Here is a 22,182-nt window from a genome sequence, read left to right as displayed (position 1 = left end):
CGAAGTCATGGTACTTGCTGCCAGAAGTAAAGGTAATATTGCCATGTGCTGTTTGATCATGCCAGTATAACCATCATCTTGTGCATCAACCCCTATGTCACTTTCTTTAGTGTCTATGAGACTTAAGCAGTTTGTGAAAATAAAGCAGTTTGCTTGGAGATCTAACACAGACGTGTGTGCTGAGAATGTGGACCACTAACTCATGGAGGGTGGATGTATTGTCATTTCCATTCACAGACCTTCCAAGGCGATTTACCTTTCCCACTCCTTTCTTGATACCTAAAGTACATATAGGATTCAGGACCTGGTATTCCATGGCCTATAAAACCTTGCTGGGCCTGTTCACAGTATTGACTTGTAACTGATCACATTATTCTAACTCACTGCATGCAGGCTTTGTGTTAAAGTCTATGTCCGGTCTCCATTGCAGTTCACAGTTATTATAACGCAATATAACGCATGCATTATACAACTGACAGCTACCGAACAACAGCACCCTGGTCAATTGTACTGAATAGGGGACCCCACTGCTGCACATGGAAATGTGTGTAGCAGTGCTATACCACATCTCCTGGGTATGAATGTCAGACATTGTTTTCTACGGGCCGAGCACTTAGTCTGTTTACAAAATGTGCTAAGTACTTTTGCAAATTGGATTGTTAGTAGCCAGCAACATGGTTTCAAAATACATAACAAACAACAAAAGCACATGGAATCCAGTATGCAGAGAGAATGGACTCTATGGCTGGTTCTACATGTATCAATTGTCTCAGACAACTTAGACTTAGATGATAACTCTCAATTGTGGACAGGTCAGTGGTGTAACTAAAATTCCTGGGGCCCCCCAGCAAAACTTTGATGGGGCCCCCAATGTTCACACCCCTTCCCTTGCCTCCTCTTGGGGCCCTCCACGGCCTTGGAGTCTATCTTACCAGGCTCATAAAACAAGTGTGGCCATCATGATCTAACACCCATGACAAGTGTAGCCACAAAAACACCTGATCTGATGTATAGTCCCCTGTATCAGAGGAAGGGAAGGTTCCCCTGTATGTTTGTCAGCATGCAGACAGCTTATGCTGGTGTATGCGCATGGTGCACATGGACACATAATGTTAGCTCCCTTGTGCGATTGGTAAGATGCACTGTCTTTCCCAGGAGAGGAAGTTAGGATGTGTGCTCCTAATCCATTGATAGGTTTGATGCAATGAATGTGTTTGCATGTCTGCACTATGCATGTTACAGGGCCAGAGTTAGGACACCTATGTTTACCTGGGTACTTCTGCACAGTATAGGTGACTAAGCATAAGAATGCATTCTTCTGTGAACTAAAACCCTGGCTTTTAATTTAGCTGTAGGGATAACAGTTGTGCCTGGATGAGTAAATCTGTGAATGCATTTGTTTGAACATTTGCATGTGAGTGTGCGAAGGGTTAATTGATTTTTTCTGATGTATAGTCCCCTGTATCAGAGGAAGGGAAGGTTAGTAGCTGGGGCCTCCCCAAAACTCTCTGGCCCTCCTGCGATTGCAGGTGCCGCTCCCCTCTAGTTATGCCCCTGTACTGCATCAATTCTTAATAACGTCAGCAGAAACAAAAGAAAAACGTTCTAGTGGGTAAGGTGGTAGATTCAACCTCTACTACTTGATTGATTCAGAAATGGAGAGCGATCAAACGCTTGCAGTAGTGTGCCATCATCATCATCCTATATATAGCTAGTATAAGGGACAGCCATTAAGAATCCTTATTTTCTTCTACATTAAAAAAACAGATCCATAAATTCAGCAAAAACATTGCAAGATGTGTAAACACATTTGACTAAACTACTTGTTTCCATTTTCATCTTACAGAAAAAAATGCTATCTGTGGAGATAAAAGAACCTGGCAACTGGTTATCTGGTCTGTTACTGAATTTTGGTGATTACACAGATCAGTGCAGGATCCGGAGGATTGCAGCAGCATTTTCTTAATGAAATAGTGCTTAGCGGAGGCTGCCAATGTGGATAGCATGAATAATTAACTGCATTCAGATATACGCAAGTCTCCACGGAATCTACAGGAGGAACACACAATACAGTATGTAACTGTGCATCCTCTCTCTGATAGTTTGGGAGGAACAAAGCCCCCGCTGGCATATTTAGCAGGATGTAATCTTGTCAAACTGTACATTTGTTTTGGCTTATTATTCATCTTGCAGTAATTTCAGCATGTAACAGCTAATAAAAGCATTTTAGGAAGAAATACATGTCAGGCAAATTCGGAATACTCTCTCCAGGGCTGTACAGTTACCTTCTGTAAGGCCCTAGGATAACACATAGAAAGAGTTACTATGAAAATGCTTAAGTGAAAGGAGGGGGGGAGGGGGACCAATTCCTACACAGCAAAATGCCCCAGATGGAACAGCCATTAAACTGAAGCTTAGATTCCTCTGGTGACCACATGTATACCACGGACTATGGTGATGAATCACATCCTACGGGCTAATCCAATTTAACTAGCAGTTAAAAATCACTTTCTACAAAACACTTCAAAATTGCTCCTTCAACAATAACTCTAGATTTTTGCATTGCTGAATGTGCTTTTGTTAGATCTGACGGACAAGTAGCTGGCATTTGTTTACATGCAGCCACCAGTATGACACGGCACAGAAACCTATTTCTGCCTCCGTGTTTTACTCCCCATATCCTACAACACTTTGCTGCTTTGCTCCTGCTTCCTAATTGAAAGCAACCCAAAATCAATTAGCTAGCCCGATTTCTCACTGCTCAGCAGCAGCCATCCGGCCAACATCCTGTCAGAATATGGCTTCAGGAACTCATTTTAGGTGGAGGTGTAGACCAGGGGGAAGGAATTTCATGGCAGTGCAGGATGTTTAACCACCCTGGCGTTCTGATTAAATCGCCAGGGTGGCTGCGGGAGGGTTTTTTTTAAATAAAAAAAAAACTATTTCATGCAGCCAACTGAAAGTTGGCTGCATGAAAGCCCACTAGAGGGCGCTCCGGAGGCGATCTTCCGATCGCCTCCGGCGCCCAGAATAAACAAGGAAGGCCGCAATGAGCGGCCTTCCTTGTTTTGCTTATATCATCGCCATAGCGACGAGCGGAGTGACGTCATCGACGTCAGCCGACGTCCTGACGTCAGCCGCCTCCGATCCAGCCCTTAGCGCTGGCCGGAACTTTTTGTTCCGGCTACGCTGGGCTCAGGCGGCTGGGGGGACCCTCTTTCGCCGCTGCTCGCGGCGGATCGCCGCAGAGCGGCGGCGATCAGGCAGCACACGCGGCTGGCAAAGTGCCGGCTGCGTGTGCTGCTTTTTATTTGACTAAAATCGGCCCAGCAGGGCCTGAGCGGCAGCCTCTGGCGGTGTTGGACGAGCTGAGCTCGTCCAGACCGCTCAGCAGGTTAAGAAGGCCTCTGATGCACTGCAACTTGTTTTACCAGTAAAATAGCTATTTATACATGAATTAATTTTTTGTTTGTTTCTTCAAGATACAAACATGTTGCAAGGCAAAAAAATTAAATAAAAAATTATACGATATCAAAACAGCATATGTGTGCTTAAATAACACCTGCTACAACTTCCTTCCTTCTAAAACTGATGGAGCGGAAGAGAAGTGCGAGGCCACCGGCCGAGGCCTGCAGTGGAGTACTTACACAACAGAGCTGCTAGATTCGTGAGTGATCTTGTCTAACAATACGGATCTGGACATATGAGCAGTTCATTTTTGTGCAATATACCAAGTTCACGAGCTATTGATACAACAGATAGCCACCAGATATATGTAATTTCGTGCACTATACAGTTCTATGGTGTTGATCTAGATCTAATAGGGATTTAAGGTAGAGGAGTTCTGCATAGGGGAATCAGGTGGCTCTTGTGTGAACGAAGTGTATGATGACAGTGTGAATATATTGATATAGCATGATACAGCAACTCATTGGTAGCAACTTCACAGTAGAGGCTTATAGAGATACTAGACACCTTAGCCCATTTAATAACAGGCTAGGGACGTCACGTCACCGCCGCCACCTATCAGCACGCATGTGCGTGCCCCCGGCCGTCCAGCCCCCTGCTTGTCCTGCTCCCGTCCAGCGGCTGTCCCTGCGGCACATGCGCAGTAGCACGCAGGGACACACACACGGACATGGGACGCAGAGACACAGGGGTTTTATTAGGTAGGATGTTAATGTATCTAATGATCTATGGACCACTGAGCTTGAAACTTGATCTTTCCAGAATCCAATTGTAATTTTTATATTATTTTAATTTTAATTATTTTTTACTCTACTCTTCCTATATTTATCTACTTATAATGAGGATGCAGATCTTATAAAACAACTGATATTTATATTGATATTGCAATATTTAAACTACATTTGGATACATACTGATATTTATCTCGGAGATTGTAACTCTATTAAATAAAAATCTAATTAAGTCCAGCGCCACTCTATAGAATTTTTCGTTTTCCTTCTAAAACATGTTAGCTTCTTTGTTGTAGTGCAGATACTATAATATTTCTAAAATAATGTACATGGAAAAAAATCTATCTTGACTTCTGATCTGATCTGTGTTTCTTTTCTGGGCTAGTAATTCAGAAAGTTCTTCGGCAGAAGGAGTATTATACATGTGAAGTTGCTGGAAATGATCTGGCAATCATCTCTAGATCAGTACTCCGGTGATCTGCTCTCCAGCCTTTATTGAATTATTACCTTCTCTGACATGAGAAGCATGGTCCACACTTACTTTCCATTCAGACCCCACCCGCACTAGCAGCTCACATTAGTGTATGGAGGAGGAACTAGAGGAGGAGAAAGAAGAGACCCAAGCAACAGCTGCATTACCACCAGGCATTACACTCACTGTAGTAAGGGAGCCAGAGAAGAAAGGTGAAGACTGGCTCCCAGGAGGACAGACATTCTGCAGCAGAACCAGGATGAGAGAGGAGGGAAAGGTTGAGGCAACAGACAAAGGGGTTGATTCATAAAAAGCTGTGCGAAAAAAAAATCTGGTCGGTAGATACTGCATTCAGGATTTTAGACTTTTTGTGTGCTAATTCATAAAAATGTTCACAGGTGCAGTAAAAGTTTGGTGAATTCCCGAAGCCCATTGACAAAAACCTGTTAGTAACAGCAGGAGAGAGTAATAAGCTGTTCCGTGCAGTGAAGGCATTACAATAGTAGAGGCATCCCGGTCATCCCTTTAGATATTAAAACAAGGAACACCAAGAGCCCCAATCGTGTAATATGTACTGGTAAATGGTTACTAGATAGAGTAAATATTAATACTCACAAACCAGGGTTACCATTAGGCAACCACTGTAAAAGCAGGTGGGGAGATTTTCCTGACCCCACTCAGGAATAAGAAGTTGCTCTCTGTAGATGAGAAAAAGGGGGTTCAACCCTCCACCCAGGGTGGACTCAATAATATGCAGGAGAACAGAGGTGCCAAAAGGATAAAAGGAAGCTAAATAAGCTTAAAAAAAACAAATACTTGGTAAATAGAGGAGGTAGTTGTGAGGATATATGTGGTGATGATGATATGTACGGTAATATGCAGAACATGGGTACCGCTTTTTTTTATTAGTATCTAAGGTAGCCTCCATCTTGTTTGTCTACTTCACATGTGTGGGGCTATGAAATATTGTAGTGTCGCCTGGAAATAGTACATTTGCATCTGAAGGTGAACTCTTGTGAACAGTAGAGCAGGAACTGCTAAATTGACTTGCTAGCTTCAGGCAAGGAAATGGCTCATTAGGCCACTAGCCAGTCATGTCCTCACCTTTGATCTGCTGTGAAATACTGTCTCAGATGTGTACTATTGTCACATGGCTCAAATAAGCTGCTAATGTCTGTATGTCAATGAAACTACATTTGCATTCAGTTCCTCTGGATACAGGTGTAACAATCGGTGTCAGCACGCAGAGAGAATCTGATTATTGGTGATCTGCAGTATCACCAAGAATGCAGATATATACCTGATTATGGTGGATGATCTGCAGAATCACCAATAATACAGATATAGTACTAACCTCTGGACACCTGTATGTAATCGTGAGTGTTTGGTGTAACAGTAAGACTTTGAGTAACGCACCTGCGGAGCAGGTGATATTAGGCAGTATGGGCAATACTGCTCTTAGAGAGTACAGAAACCTCCCAGCAGCCTGAGACTCTCCAAGGGGTGGAGTCAGGCTGAAGGTAGGAAAGAACCAGAGAATGAGTGACACCTGAAGGTGGATGTCACTGACAGATCTGGAGACTATCTCTTAAGGGGAGAGATAGCTCTCGAGGTCGGGCAAGTCAGGTCGGCAACACACGGACAGACTAAGTACAAAGACAGAAGACTGATTCGGTATCCTAAACGAGCAGGGTCTGGCAACAGGTAATCAGAAGTGCGAGGTACCGAATCAGAAAGCAGAGGGAAAGTCAGAAATGCAACAGGTCATAACAGATAACAACAATGCCTAGTCTTGGGTGTGAGGTCCGTGGTCTCTACACCCTGGAACTAGTCTGAAGTATAACAGAATGGTAACACAAGTCCCTAGTCTTGGGTGTGAGGTCCGTGGTCTCGACACCCTGGAACTAGTCTGAGATATAACAGAATGATAACACAGGTCCCTAGTCTTGGGTGTGAGGTCCGTGGTCTCGACACCCTGGAACTAGTCTGATGTATAACAGAATGATAATACAATAACAAACAGAAGTAATCTGGCTCAGTGTGAAATCCCAGGTCTTCCTGGTCCAAACACACCGTTGGATCTGACTAAGGTCTGAGTGCTTCCACGTAAGTGTTTGCAATGGCAGACAGCCAGCAGCTGACAAGCAAGCTGTATATATAGTTGCAGGACTCTGCCGCCCCTGCCCGAACCACTCAGCCAATCAGGCATCCAGCAGGAATCAGCTGATCATCCTGATTAGCTGACACATCTCCTGCTGGCATAAAGGTCCTGACTTCCGGCGCGCGTGCGTAGCTCTCCATCCAGGTGCACTAGAGATCCCAGCCGACCCAGACATGCTGTAACGATCCGCTCAGCTGCCTGCGCAGGCAGGCAGCCTTTTGATCATTATTCAGTTCTGCATGCTGCAGGACTCTGGAAAGAAGACCTTCTGTCAGTTTTGCAGCTTGTGCTTGCTGAGGAATTTGCATACGTTGTCATGCAAATTGCCTGGCCACATTCATTGGAGGCGTGTACTATAAGTACTATGTGTGTCCCACAATGCTTCGCTGCTCATAGAGGTTTGTTCCTGCTGGACTCACCTGGAGTGTCAGCCACTGCTATCTTAGTATAGTTAATTCTTGGGGAGTGCTCCTTGCATTCCTAGTTAGTGCAGTCAGTTTGTGTATAATTTGTACTGCCTATTCTGTCCTGTCTTGTCTGTCGCGATTGCGCTGTCACCAGCGGCGGTTGATAGCGAATCGCTCTGTCTTGTTTGGATCGCACTAGCCTCTAGCGGTAGCGGCTGTGGATCCTTCTGATCTAGTTCCTGGAGTGTAAGCTGGAGCAGCGGTTGCTACCAGCTACCTCATCTGATCTGTCTTGTTTAGATTGCACTAGCCGCTAGCGTTAGCGGCTGTGGATCTTTCTGATCTGTGTTCCTGCTTGGATCACACTTGCTCTGGCGGAAGAGCGGTGGATCCTTTCTGCCTAGTTCCTGTTTCTCGTTTGTCTGTCTTGTCTGATACGGGCGCTTGCTGAGGTAACCGTTAAGCAAGCGTTCACGTTCTTTGTTTCGTGTTTGTCTGTTGATGGTTAGTTAGGCGTGCTTGTCTCTATTGTGCTTATCACGTGGAGACCGCGCATAACCGCGTGCACTGTTGCGAATGAGTGCGGTGTTCGCGGTTAGCTAGCGTTTATTATTTTCCGTATCTTCTCATTGTATGATTTGCTGTGCCTTTGCTATCCTCGTATTCTGTTCTGATCTGCCTTGTGTCACTTCTGGCAATCGCCGTTCTTGGCGGTTGTGTTTCTGTTTCGCACCTGCTGTTGTGTGTGCGCGGTCGCGGGGTGGCGACTAGATTGGCGCACACACATACAACCTGTCCCTTTGCTCGTTCTCATTCGCAATCGCTTCTCTTGCGATTGCGTTCTGCGCTTCGTGCAATTCCTGTCTGGCATTTGTGGAGGTGCAGGGGATTGGTTCCTCTGCGCTCCCCAGCGCCCTCTGCCGACAGGAATTTCCCTCTACTGGTGCTTGCACCAAAAGCTGGGTTCTAGTATCTTGACACGCTTGTGGAGGACCTCCGCAGTGTCAGCGCACATCTTTGTGCGCTGAACACGGAGATATCCCACAATCGTTACACATGCGTTGCTGCGCGGAAACCGCCGCGCTGGACGCGGAATCAGCCGTCCTGCCGCCAGTACATGCGGCGGCTTCTCCGCGTTTTCTCACAACAGGTAATTAGGTAATGACCCTCTATTCTGTCCTGGATCTTGCATTGCTTTGAACTTTGTGTATATGTAAACAAGCCAATATACAATCCAGACTAAATGAGTCTGGACAGTTGGAAGCTAACACAGGAACATTTGAAGTTTACATATGACAGCCTGCTGGAAGTGTGTGAAGTGGTGTTTTGAAGTCTATGTGTATAAACAGGAAAAGCTTTGAAGTGGCATGTCATAGCCAGCAAGGATGTGCTGTCACACCTGAGGAAATTGGATTATTCCTGGATCTGGACGTTTGAGTGGCCCCAGGCCACACATTTTGCTATAAAACATCAGCTAGGATAGTCACAACTGATAGTTCCTCGGAGATAGCAAAAGACGCTAGAACTGCCCTGACCTGGTCAGATTGCGTTCTGCTGCAAACAACGTTCTAACCTACATGCTGGTAATGTTATTTCCCTTTTATTTCTGCAACCTGTCTTGTGTGTCTTTGTAACTTTTACTTGTGTAATTTTTTACTTTGTTTTGTAAATCTTTTTGTATATATTCTTGTCTGCACTGTTAAACTTTTTGGAATATTAAATATTTATTTAATAAGTTTGACTTCTGCTGTACTAAGCCAACGCTCATAGCCTAGGGAGAGTCTGTAGTGTAACTTGTGTTACAAGTTCAGTGTCTGATTGTGCCTTGCTACTGTGTGTGGGTGTGCGTGGCGTTCCCATGTTTGGCCTAAAGCGCAAAAGCTGACCCAAATACGGAAATGTGGACTGCGTGAAGGTCACTCGACAGCAGAGTGGAAGTGTCTAGCAACAACTAGTGGTGGCAGTGAGAAGTGTTCTGAGGGGTCACAGCCTTGTGTTAGCTCGACTAAGGCTGCTTGCCCTCTCGAACTGGTCAAACCCGCAGTCGGGAACCGTACCTGCAGGCGTGCTAGGGTATTCAGGGGAAGCCTTTTTTTGTTCCGTTCTTGCTCTGCTGCTGCCTGGGGGGTTTAAAAGCTTGTCCTGCCAGAAAAGGCTGGGTCCTATCAGATTCCATCATTCAGACTTGCAGGAGAACAGGGGCTTTTTCTATTTGCTCCCTGCTCCTGTCAGTCAAAGCTGCCTCTGCTTCTGCTTGTGATTCATGGCTCCTCCACAGACTCCGCACTTTTTTTTACCACTTCAAAGCAGACGGTATTATTTTTTGTGCCCTTAATGCATGTTGTAGGCTTTATGAAATGACATTTACTGACATGTGTTGAGGTATTTATTGCACAAGTCAGTAATTTACCTCACTGCTCAGTAATTTCAGCTTTCATGCAGTAACAGCTTTTATGAATTTACATTTTCCTAAGTGCTCGGTAAAGTCAGCTGTTTTCTGCATTACTGAATGCGGTAATGCTTTATAAATTGACCCCTAAGTCTATATAAGAAGACTTGTCTGTCTGTTCCACTACTGGAAGAGTACTCACTAAGGCTCTAGTTTACTGACACTGCATATTGAGTGGTCAGGATTATACATATTGTGAGGGTCAGGATGCTGCATTTGGGGGGGGGGGGGGGGCTATACGAATTAAACTGGAAATGTTGTTTTCTTTTCATTGCCAAGGTCCAGAAGACTAGCATATGCAGACTAGGTTGAATATGCAAAGTAAAGGAAAAGAAGGGGCTACAGAGATGGAAAGTTAGAGCTTTTCTTTGGTAAACCACTTGATAAACCACATCCTGGGATAATAACCCTCATACTTTTCCATTAAGTTTCTCATGGAGAGAGCTTAAAATATTTTTTTCACCCACATAGTGTACTAGACAGTAAATGAAACAAATTCCTTCTCCAACGACTTTCCTTAAAAATAATATTATTAGGCAAAATCACATTTGTGATTCCCAATTCTGTGCTAAGATTTACATTGCCAGTGAGTAATGCAAGAGGACAAAGACACATTATATCTTCCTTGCTAAAGAGGAGACTGGGGTATGCAAACAAATTACCCAAACAGTTCATAAAATTAATCCATTCTTTTACTGTTTATTTAATTTTAGGCAGTGTATATTTTATAAGTTTTATATTCACAAATTGTTTTTAAATTAACTGTGCCATGATAAGCGCTTTTGGAGATGTCATGGATTTTAAGGCGAGCTTGCTCAAGCCACTATTACCACACACAGCTCCATGAAACGCTGCCAACTCTTTCATGCACTCCTCTTTTCATCCCGTTATCTTTCCTTCTGTAATGGCTCTGCATGTAAAAGCAAATTTTGCTCGCTACGTACTATCTGGAACTTATTATTTAGCAGTGAGACTCTCCACTGGGATTTTCCTTGTTCTGGCTTGGTTTAGAACGCCAGGAATATGCAGTGTTGGCATGAAAACAGACCCACACCCTGTCTGTTTTTGCTATATGGGTTGGTAGGATAAAGAAAGATTTTAATATTAAAAAAGCACATTCAAATGGAGGTTTTGTCTATTGTGCACTCCAAATATACATGGCAAGAACCAGAGGCATTTTTGGACTGGCACATCAATGTCATTGGTGGAAAAGGCAGGATGGCATTGTCCTGCCCCTGACTGCTTGGCAGGTACAATGACAACATCACCACAGGATAAGGCAATAGCAGTAGAAAGAGACCCGGGCCAGCCAGGGGTCAGCAATCTGAGGGACAGCAGGTCTGTTTAAATGCAGTTCTATTTTTTTCTGGGAGCAGTATGTGAAAACCATCTCCAGAAATAGGTCTGAACATACCATAGATTACCTAGCTTATTACCTTTTTCATGTCAATTGAGGATTCTTTCAGGTAAAACTTCTATTTTAGGAATTTGGTTATGTAACCTCAAGAAGCCCATTTGAAAGTATTTACAGTAGGCTCTGTAGAAAGCACTGCTGCTACTACTTAGCTCAACAGTATAATGCTGTTCAAACTGTAAAGGGGTGTTCAAAATTGTCTGGAAAATTTCAGAATCGCTTAAACTCCGTGTTGGAGGACATGGGTGATTAAGGGTCACCTGATGAGGTAGTGTAAAAGTGATTTATTTGGCATCAGCTAATGAATGAGCTTAACCTCTTGATGACAAGCTAACGCCGATTGGCGTAAACTGGTCGTCTGCGGGTTTCCATCGAAACGGCTGCTCGTTCGAGCGGCCTTTCTATGTCCGTTCACGGAGGGTGTCTCCGTGAACAGCCGGAATCCCCGCTGTTTACATCATACGGCGCTGCTGTACAGCAGCGCCGTTAGGCAGATCGGCGATCCCCGGCCTCTGATTGGCTGAAGCCTATCCTACAATGCGCAGGACGGATATCCGTTCTGCGCCGCTCAGAGGGGAAGGGAGAGGGAGGGAGAGGGAGGGAGCGCCGAAAACGCTGCGGAGGGGGGCTTTGAAGAGCCCTCCCCGCAAAGCGCAGCAAACCGGCGGCGATCAGACCCCCCCAGCAGGACATCCCCCTAGTGGGGAAAAAAGTCTGATCGCGCTGGCATAATCCTGATCTGTGCTGCGGGCTGAAGAGCCCACGCAGCACAGATCAGACAGAAATCCCCTTGTCGTCAAGTGGTTAAAGGACATATGAAGTGGGATATGGGAGCGGCCTTATTTCTTTTGTTTTAAACAATACAAACTGCCTGGCTGTCCTGCTGATCATCTGCCTCTAATACATTTAGCCATAGATAAGCTCGTAAGGGCAAGGTCCTCCTTACAGTGTTTCTTATTATGAGGTAATTTATCATATGCACCAGTATTGACCACACATCAGCAATGTCTGTATTTGTATTGCTGGATGACCTGATTATACAGAATTTTGAACCTCTCATGTATTATCTTCCCCACTATTTGTTTTGAACTATGTACAGCTCTACATAATATGTTGTTACTATATATATAAACAATAATCTTAAATAATAATAAAAGCCTGCAGATCAGATGTTTGAAGTTTGACTAGATATGCAGGATGCTTGTTTCAGGTGTGTGATTCAAACACTACTGCAGCCAAATAGATTGTCAACATAACAGGCACCTGGTATTGTTTAAAAGAAATGAAATATGGCAGCCTCCATATCCCTCTTACTTCACGTGTACTTTACACACTTCTGCCACTGAGTGCATAAACACGAGAGGGAAAACATTTTTGTTTGGAGCTGGGCTTAAATGCATCCTGTACAGGAAAACCCACATTCTGTGATATGATCTGTAAATAGACATTCAAAAGCACTGACTTTAGGATAAAATCCTTTTACCAGTAAGCTGCATATTGTCATTAGTGTAATTGAGTGTTGCAATGTGGTATTGTGATCTGTATAATCAACAGTATATTTTTTCAATTGTCGCAAGGCTTGATTTGCAAAAGTATAAAAATTCAGATACTGCATTAAACTAACTAGACTTTCTCAAATGTGCCTATTTTTTGATACCTATGATCCCAATTCCTATTAAAAAACAGCCCTTATATGTGATTTTATACATTAATTTCCAATGTCACTAGTTCAAAATAATTCATTCAAAGAGACATTTCCATCTTGCTAATACTGTAATTTGATAACTTTTTGATTAGAATTTTCAGCCAACTTTGTATTGCCATGACCGAACATACCATGTCCATGTATTGTAGTACTCAGAGCAGACAGCCCAGGTATGTCTTACCTGTATGAGTTATTAGTGGCTCAGTGCAATTGTTGCTTATTTTCCATATGTGCACAAACTAAACAACTGGCAGCAAGATCTAACAATCAGTATGGAGTAGGTGAATATTGCATTTTTTTTTCAATACAAGGTAAACAATTTGAACTAATATGTGCTATTGGTTTGGTAAGTAAGCACTTTTGTATTTGCCTAAGCACTAGGTGAGTGCTAGAAGACAGACAACACTGCAAGCCACAACACTGATCAAGCTGTGGCAAGCTGCTCATGCAGGCATGCACTGCTATTTTGAAATGGAAAATAGTGCATGAGCATATGCAGATCTTACCTAGAAATACTGTAGCTTGCCATTGCACTAACCAGGTGACAAATGGACAAATTGATGATGAGCAATACCATTGTTGTCAGAATTGTGCACGCATACTTTATGTCCATGCACATCACACATGCCAATGCACATCACACATTTCCATGCACAAGTAAAGTATGTGAAAAAAGGAACTTGTAACTATTTTCGTAGTTACACATGTTTATGAAAGGGACACTGAGCTGCTTTTAAAATCGATATTTGGACTACCTGGGGCTTCCTCCAATCCACCGTAGCCCGCGAAGTCCCCCGGCATCCTCCTGGCACCTCTCCCGATCTTGCTTGATCTGCGACTTCAGGCCAAACTCGCCCCTGCTGCGCATGCTACGTGTCATCACAGCTCGCCCGTGTGACAGTCCTGTGCATGCACGCCAGCCAGCTGTGATGACATGTAGCGTGTGCGACAGGGGAACGCCGTCGCAGATTATCTGAGCTGCCAGCGGGACCGGAGCTGAGGGTCCCTTTAAATTATTAAATAACCTTTTTTCTCCCTCCCAAGCCCCTTGCTCCTCATGCGGGCTGGTGTAACCCAAAGAATATGGAGCCTGCTGATGGGAAACTGCATCAGCTCTCATGGTCCATAACATCAGGTGGCACTCTGCTAAACTGAGCCTTGCCTCCAATGCAGAATGTCCTTCCCCCACATTGCAGACAAGGGGCTCATCACCATGGATTTCTTGAAGAGGTGGAAGTGACTAAATAACTCACACACACACACGCACGCACGCGCGCGCGCGCAGGCACGCACGCACGCACGCACACACACACACACACACACACACTTGAGAATACAGTGCAAATTTAAAAAAATAATTATTCCAAGGTTGCTGGAAACCAATCTAAACACTGGCAGGCTTAGGGAGGCTGTCTCTGGGACAGGGCAACTCAGCAAGGAACCTGCAACACAGACACACAAGCACAATAGCCACCACTAAATGTTGTAATGAAAGCTGTCCTTTATATTGGACAAAAGCCAAGCTGCTAAAGGGGTGTGGCTTCCTTGCTCCCACAACCAACCTTCCTGTGTGGATTGCGTCCAGCCTGTATATGCTTAGTGCGTTTATGTACTCTTGTTTTATATGTACACACCTTTACTGTGTTTTACTAAATTTGATGTCAAATGGATATGCATTTTATTCTGTTTTGTTATGGCAGCTTATTAGAAGTGTGACTAGATTACATCAGTAATTTTGACATGTTAGAAAGTTGCCCTATAAAGTTGGTGATGGGTTCTTAATCAATTTTCTTTAAATTATTGATAATTCAGCATTCCTGCTGCTGCTTTTATCAGCAGGGATGCTATTGAAGTGGCCAGCCCAGGATGTGTTCTGCTAAGTTTTATGGCGGGATCTATTAGGAGGCCTGAGACTGAAATTAAGGGTGCAGTGCTTATTTAAGGGCGCAGTGCTTAATGGCCCGTACTCACGGGCTGCAAAACTCGCCTGTCGCCAGCACACGTGAGCGTGTGGGCGACAGGCCGGCGACAGCTTCTCGCCAGGTCCCTCCGCGTACACATGCGGAAGAGGGACCAGCGGCAAGGCGGAAGCTGTCGCTGACGTTCCTCCTCCCCCCGCCGGAAGCTCACCGGAAGGTCTGTGAACCTCAATGGAGGTTGCTGTCGCTAGTCCGCGTACTCACGCGGACTAGCGACAGTTGCGGCGGGGGGGCAGCGGCGACTGTCGCCATGCGATTGAAAGTTTCAATCGCATGGCGACATAGCGACGGGCGACAGTTCGGGGGCGCGCGCGCGTGCGACGGCCCATACTCACGGGCGACCTGTCGCCGCAACACGCGGCGCGCAACACGCGCGCGCCGCGTGTTGAGGCGACAAAAGTCCCTCGTGAGTATGGGCCATAAGGCCCATATACACGGGCTACAACTGTTGCTGGAAACACATGGCGCGCGCATGTTGCGGCAACAGGTCCTCCATGTGTATGAGGCGCGCGCAAGCAACTGTTGCTAATCAGAGCTGTCTCCAGGCGATTGTCTTGTTCAATCCCCGGCAACAGCTGTTGCAGCAACCGTCCCTAGTCTCAAGTCGGTGCAGTCGTGTGTATGCTAGTCTCTAGCAACTCTTGTGAGTCCGACAGTTCATTGAACCTGCGACACAAGTTGCTGAGGAACAGTTTCCGCTATGTTGCAGACAGGTTGTTGCCGCGTGTATACAATCGTTGCTTGTATACAACTGTCGTTGCTGGAGACTTTCAACTGTTGCTTGTCTCCATGCAACTGCAGACATCCGTGCCTCGTGTGTATGTAGCTTTATTCTTCTGTGGTGATCAGACCAGACTGCTCACATGGCTCCTACATGGGAGAACTCAATCTGATTGGCACAAGGCTTTTTAGGAAAATGAGTGTGACATTTTGTTGTCCATATATTGTTTAGTGCCCTTGCTGTGATCAGATTTTGTAGAGCCAGTCCTGGAATTGGAAATGTATTGTAAAGAATACATGTTCACTGCCATCTAATACCGGATCGCTACTGAACTCAATTACAGGACTCTTAAAATGTCTTCCTCTGGGTTCTGGCCACAGCTCCGTTCCATCAGGGTTCCCTCTATCCCCAGCTGCTTCACCTCTGTGCATGTGTGCACTAATGCAAGGAGATAATGCAGAGGAATGGCTGGGACTGCCAGGCTGTCACCAAGCTCCATTCCACACTCTGCACCAGTGTAGGCTAGGTGTGGTTTCACATTGTGGAGAGTTGGGGGTGTCATGTAAGGTGAAGGAAGAGGGGCCAGATCACACCTGGATTGGCCATTACTGCAGCAGCAGCAGCAATACAAAACCAGGGGTCGGAGGCTAGAAAGAAAGATGTATGGCAGATGAATATGTTTTATTAGACCTTTACAGTTGTCTAGCAGTTGACACTATGCAGGCTTTGAACTCACTTGTAACTCTCTGCTTTACCGCTCCCAACAGCAGGTAGCCTTCTGCAGCTCAACCATGCAAAACGACTGTGAACTAAACTCCCTATTTAAGAACTTCACCCTTTGTAAAAATTAGCATGAGATTCAGAATTCAGGCATATGAACTAACTTCTGGCCTTCTATTTCTGCCTTCTGACCTCATCACTTTGTTCCTAGTCTGATTTTGACTCCTTGTGCATAATTTTCAAAAACACATGCAAAACATTCATAATATACCTGAATGGAGACGCAGAGGAATTTGTTTTTTGTAAAAAAAAAAAAAAAATGTATTTATTCTATTGATTAGGGAAATTAATAAAAAGTGCAAATGCGAACTGCACACAAAAATGCAGCAAAAACAGATAAAAACCCCCCAAAAAACAAAATACCGCACTGTGTGGAAAACGCATGGTTTTCTGCACTGCCTAGTGTGCTCCCATCCTGAGGGCCCTTTCACACTGTGAAATTGCATTGCAGCAATTTGCCACAGCTTGTCTAATGTCCATGCTAGTCTAATAAAAGTCTATGGGTAAATTAATATTACCCACGTTGCGGTGCGCCGGAAGTCCTCAATCTGCCACGGTTCCAAAACTATGTTACCAAGTGTATCTGGGTCGATGTGCGGCGGACCGGAAGTCATGTAAGTCTATGGCGACGCGTGTCAGTGTGAAAACCCGCAGCAGGTTTTACATGTCATGCATACGCGGAAGCATATTTTTTGCAATACACTTCCGTGCTTGTTATTGCTTGGCCGGCAGGAAGTGAGCGTCTCTTCCTGCTTGGCTAAATACCAACAGGGAATACCGCATAGTAACACGGTATTCCCAGAATGCCAGTTGTTGTTGGTGTGGCAGGTGCGCCGAAAAGAAACACTGATGCCAAATTATAGCGTGAAACCGGCCTGAAGGTCTTATGAAACTGTTAGAATCCTTGCAACATGCTTCCAAATATTAAAAAAAAGGAGTAATCTACTGTATTAGAAGTAGTCAATGAGGCGAAAATAATTCTGACTTTGCATTCAAATTTAATGCAAATTGTATGCAGTTTGGAATTGGGTCAATCCACATTCTTATGGTGGCCACTATTGATCCAATTTTTTTTATCAACTCTTACTAAATCTATGTAGTATAAGGGTCAATTGAGTGAATATACTGAATGGAGACTTCAGGCAGTTACCTTATATTACGTAGAAATGGTAAGATTGGATGAAAAAGATTGGATCATTAGTGGCCACTTTTAGGCAGGGCTTTTGATTGGCCTGTTTCCAAGCTCCACATAGCACCACTAATGATACAATCTTTTTTGTCCAATCTTACCTATTCTATGTAGTAGAAGGGTAAGCTGAGTGAATATACTTTGAAGCGATATTTTAGGTTGTTCCTCATATTATATAGAAATGGTAAGATTAGACAAAAAGTATTGTAGCATTAGTAGGTCCTTTAGTCTTCTTAAGGTCCCCATTGAATATTCAATCTCGTGCATACAATCGTCCAATTTTACCAAATCTATGTAGTAGAAAGGTAAACTAAATGAACATTGTTTGAATATATACTTTAGGTGGTCCTTTATATAGCATAGATGTGGTTGAACTGTAAGTGATTGTACAATCAAGATGATATAGTTAGTGGGCTGCTTTAGGATGTAAATGGTCTGTCAAATCACATTGTGTTTAGTAGCATAATTGCAAAGAATCTTCCATCAGATGAGCTTCGATCTCCAATGAAAAAGCAGAGAAGCAATGCTGCATTGCAGTGAGGAGCAAAAATGCTCATCACATTAATTTTTGTAAAAATGTTAACCACTTTGTCCTTCAACACAGTATATCTACGTCAGCTGTGGCTCTCTCCAAGCCACAGCGACGTAGATATACTGACCTGCTTGCAGCCCTGTTGTGCAGGAACAGGTGCGCTTCAGAGCGCACCTCCAGGCACTAACAGCTGCAATACTAATTGGTGAAAGGGAAAATGTTCCCTTGTAGCCAATTAGTAACCCCTCCACGGATGAACGATCACCGCTGTAGCAAACAGTGTGATCATTCATCTCTCCCCTCCGTGGTCGGATCTGCTAAAAAAAAAGGATTAGAAAGCAGCCACTCACCTTTTCTTGTTCCAGCGATCAGCCTGCAGCCCAAGCCTCCGATCGCCGCTCTGCACGCAGCCCTGTGATGCTGAATAGCTGAGTCCCGGCTTGATGACGTCATCAAGCCGGGACCCGGTAACCGACATCACAGGGCTGCGTGCAGAGCGGCGATCGGAGGCTTGGGCTGCAGGCTGGTCGCTGGAACAGGAAAAGGTGAGTCAGGCTGCTTTCTAATCCTTTTTTTTAACAGATCTGGCCACCGAGGGGGCTGCCTGGGTGGGGGGTGGGACATCTGGCTGGCCCTTATGGGGGTTGTTGAGCCCTGGTGGGGGGTAAAATGTGCAGCTGGGGGGGGGATAAAGTAAGAGGGGGTACAATTTTATTTAATGTGCATCATTTTATACTGGGGGCAGATCTGGCTATAATGGTGGGGGGCCCTAATCCAGGGTGCACGCGCTAATCCTGAGGGCGCATCTGGCTATAATGGGGGACCACTATTCCTGGGGACACATTTAGTTATAATGAGGGGCAGTAATCCTGGGGATACATCTGTCTATCTATACTGGGAGGTGCCAAACAGAGGACACATCGGGCTATACTGGGGGTGACTGATATTGGGGACACATTTTGCTATCTATACTGGGGGACAGAATACTGGTGACATGTTTTTATCTTCAGTGGCACTTTTTATTTTTAAACTGGAATTGATAGAAACTGAGCAAAAATGCATGTTTTTCATTTTTCCTCTCTTTTTCCCATTAAAATGCATAGAAAACTTTTTTGGTCTAGGGACAAAATACCCGCCAATGAAAGTCTAGTTTGTCCTGAAAAAAACGATACCTAGATCATTTAGGTGTCGTGAGTAGGGATAAAGTTATGGCTGATTAAAAAGGGACATAGCTAAAACGTCAAAACTGCTCTGGTCAATAAGGGGAAAACAAGGTCTGGATGCGAAGTGATGAAATTCGACTTTTGAATAAAAATGCCATTGAAAATCATTTTGTAATATGTTTATGATTTTCCGCATGTTTCACAGATTTCCACAATAAAATAAACAATTTTCCATATTTTCACAGTAAAATAATAGTTAGTCGCAGTAAAAATAACGATTTTCCATATTTATTGTGTACGAAAATTTTCTCTAAATCAAAAATTTGCGAGTGACACTGCTGCACTGCGATGCCTCCAAAGACTTTGCAGCACAGAAAAGCATTGAGTAAGCAAGACTGTTTTCTATCAAGATCTGAGGATCCTTGCATGTATGATCAGTATGTTTATAAAAAAACAAAAACTTCATCTACCCACAGAGATCTGATGTTTTCCATTTACCTAGATGACCAAGTTATTCCCAAAATAAGTTACAAAAACTATGTGACAAAATTTGTTGAGCTATTATTTCTCAATTCACTCTTGCATTCGGCAGTGTCTCTGAACGATCAAAGCATTACTAGCAGAGTCCTATTCCTACCAATGTATGCAGAGCTTGCCATCCTTTACTACTCTTATCACTCACGCCCCTCGGCAATGACATTCTGTATACAGTGCGAGGGCCGTTGGCTTTGAAGTGCTGGATTAGACTTTGCCAGATCCCAGTCACAGAATAACAAACAATGCAGGTTCAACAGGAGTTCTCATCAGTGATTCATTTTTCACAACCAATTTCACCGCCACTTACAAAAGATACACTGAACTCATAGTCTGTGGTCAGATAGAGGAGATTTATCTGCTGTCCTAATGACTGGTGGGTCAGACAGTTGGGAAAATTCCATTTTTGGGAGATTATATATATAAATTTGTTGGCCTGCTTTTATCAGTTATTTCAAAGACACTGTTTTCTTGCTCAGATCAGTGCGGTTAACTTAAAACTGTTCTTGTTTTCTGTTTCCTCATGGCAAAACTTCATTTATGTCAAGTAACAGTAACTAAAACCAAAATTATGTTAGCTATTTGTGTGTTCTTTTTACCTTTACATATGTGCTTCTCATAGTATGGAAAATATATTCCAATGTAAAAGAACATAAAAGTTAAGTTTCTGTAATGAAGTTTCCACTTATAAAACCTTAAAAAAGGGAAATACGCACCATAGTTATGTTGTAACTATGGCTGTGGGTAGAAGGCAATAGTCGCTATGAATAATTATAGCAGTTTGGTTTTGATTTGAGCCACCTGTTGTCACAGCAGGTCTGTGCTTCTCCCCAGTCTAGATACTGAGCAATACATGCTATGTTCTAAGCCTGTGGGACATTTTATACATGCTTATTCCAGTATAGTATTCTCTGACGTAAAATTTGGACCAAATAATTTAAAAGTTTGCTAGTTTGCTCTTCTTAGACGCTCACAAGCACCCTTACAGAAATATGCCAAGTGCTGAATAAAAGACCACACATGTTTGTAGACAACACTGTCCAAAAAGTTCTTCCATATAGTCTAGTAACACTTACAGCAAGTTACAATATTCAGAAAGTAGTTGGGAATAAAAGCTCTATGTGCAGACATAAATGCTTCGCTTAGCTGGTTACATCCAGAAACTCTGGTATACAGCATTGCCATGGATTTTTAATGTTATAGAGCAGGGGTAGGGAACCTTGGCTCTCCAGCTGTTAAGGAACTACAAGTCTCATAGTGCATTGCAGGAGTCTGACAGCCACAGTCATGATTAGTAAAGGCAAATGCATGCTGGGATTTTTATTATTATTTATTATTATTTATATAGCGCCGACATCTTACGCAGCACTGTACAGAGTATATAGTCTGTCACCTAACTGTCCCTCAGAGGAGCTCACAATCTAATCCCTACCATAGTTATATGTCTATGTAATGGACCATGTAGTGTATGTATCGTGGTCTAGGGCCAATTTTAGTGGGAAGCCAATTAACTTATCTGTATGTTTTTGGGATGTGGGAGGAAACCGGAGTACCTGGAGGAAACCAACACAGACTTGGGGAGAACATACAAACTCCTTGCAGATGTTGACCTGGCTGGGATTTGTCGTTTTATCACAGCTGGAGAGCTACGGTTCCCTACCGCTATTATAGAGCCTCATATTCCAACCTGCAGACAGCTGTTTCGGGCTATTTTGGCTTTCATTTGGGAATAATTTGTAAATTTACTCATTGAGCTACTGTGGCACATTATGGAAGTACATTCTTGCACATGTGAAGCTGAAGTGTTGCAAATACTTTGTGTTTTAAGAAGGCAGAATTGTAATTACCATGATTTTTAGTATTGAGTGTTTTGGATTACTTTAGGCCCTTTAAAACCCTAATGGTTCTGGTCCCTTGTGACTTATATGGGCAACACCTTTATCTTGCAAAAGTAGTATACACATAGCCAAACCAATCCATACATTATATCAGTGTTTCTCAAACCTCTCCTCGACTCCTCGTGACTCCCCAATGTTGCATGTTTTGCAGGCATCCTCACTTATGCACATGTGGGGTAATTAGTGTCTCCGCTAAGTGGATTCCATGTAGCTGAGACATTAATTACCCCACCTGTGTGTAGGAGAGGATGCCTACAAAACATGCACCTTTGGGGAGTCATGAAGACATGTTTGAGAAGCGCTGGCGTATACTGATGAAGGCCAAAATAGCCTGAATCAGCTGTCTTAAAAATGGATTATATGGCTCTGTAAAATCAATAGGCTATTGGCACAATAGTTATGGATTGCAAGCAGTGAAGAGGACCTGTGCCCGGATCGTTGGTGTTTTCCGCTGCGCGCTGCTCTGCATTAGTGGGAGAGAGGGCTCCATGGTGGTGGGTTTTAGTGTTACACTGAGACCCCCAATTCCTTAATGAGCAACCAGAATTACACATATCCAGCAATCCCCGCCTGTGTTGG

General features: G+C 43.9%; 1 protein-coding gene across 1 annotated transcript in view; it reads right to left on the bottom strand.

The window, feature by feature from the left end:
• TBX4 (T-box transcription factor 4) overlaps nt 1-22,182 on the bottom strand; it is a 223,848-nt gene that overhangs the window by 147,858 nt on the left and 53,808 nt on the right. The window lies entirely within an intron of this gene.

Source organism: Hyperolius riggenbachi, chromosome 2, assembly GCF_040937935.1.
Source record: "Hyperolius riggenbachi isolate aHypRig1 chromosome 2, aHypRig1.pri, whole genome shotgun sequence".
Taxonomy (NCBI): Eukaryota; Metazoa; Chordata; class Amphibia; order Anura; family Hyperoliidae; genus Hyperolius; species Hyperolius riggenbachi.
Note: the sequence above shows the minus strand (reverse complement) of the source record. Positions and strands in the feature narration are given on the sequence as shown.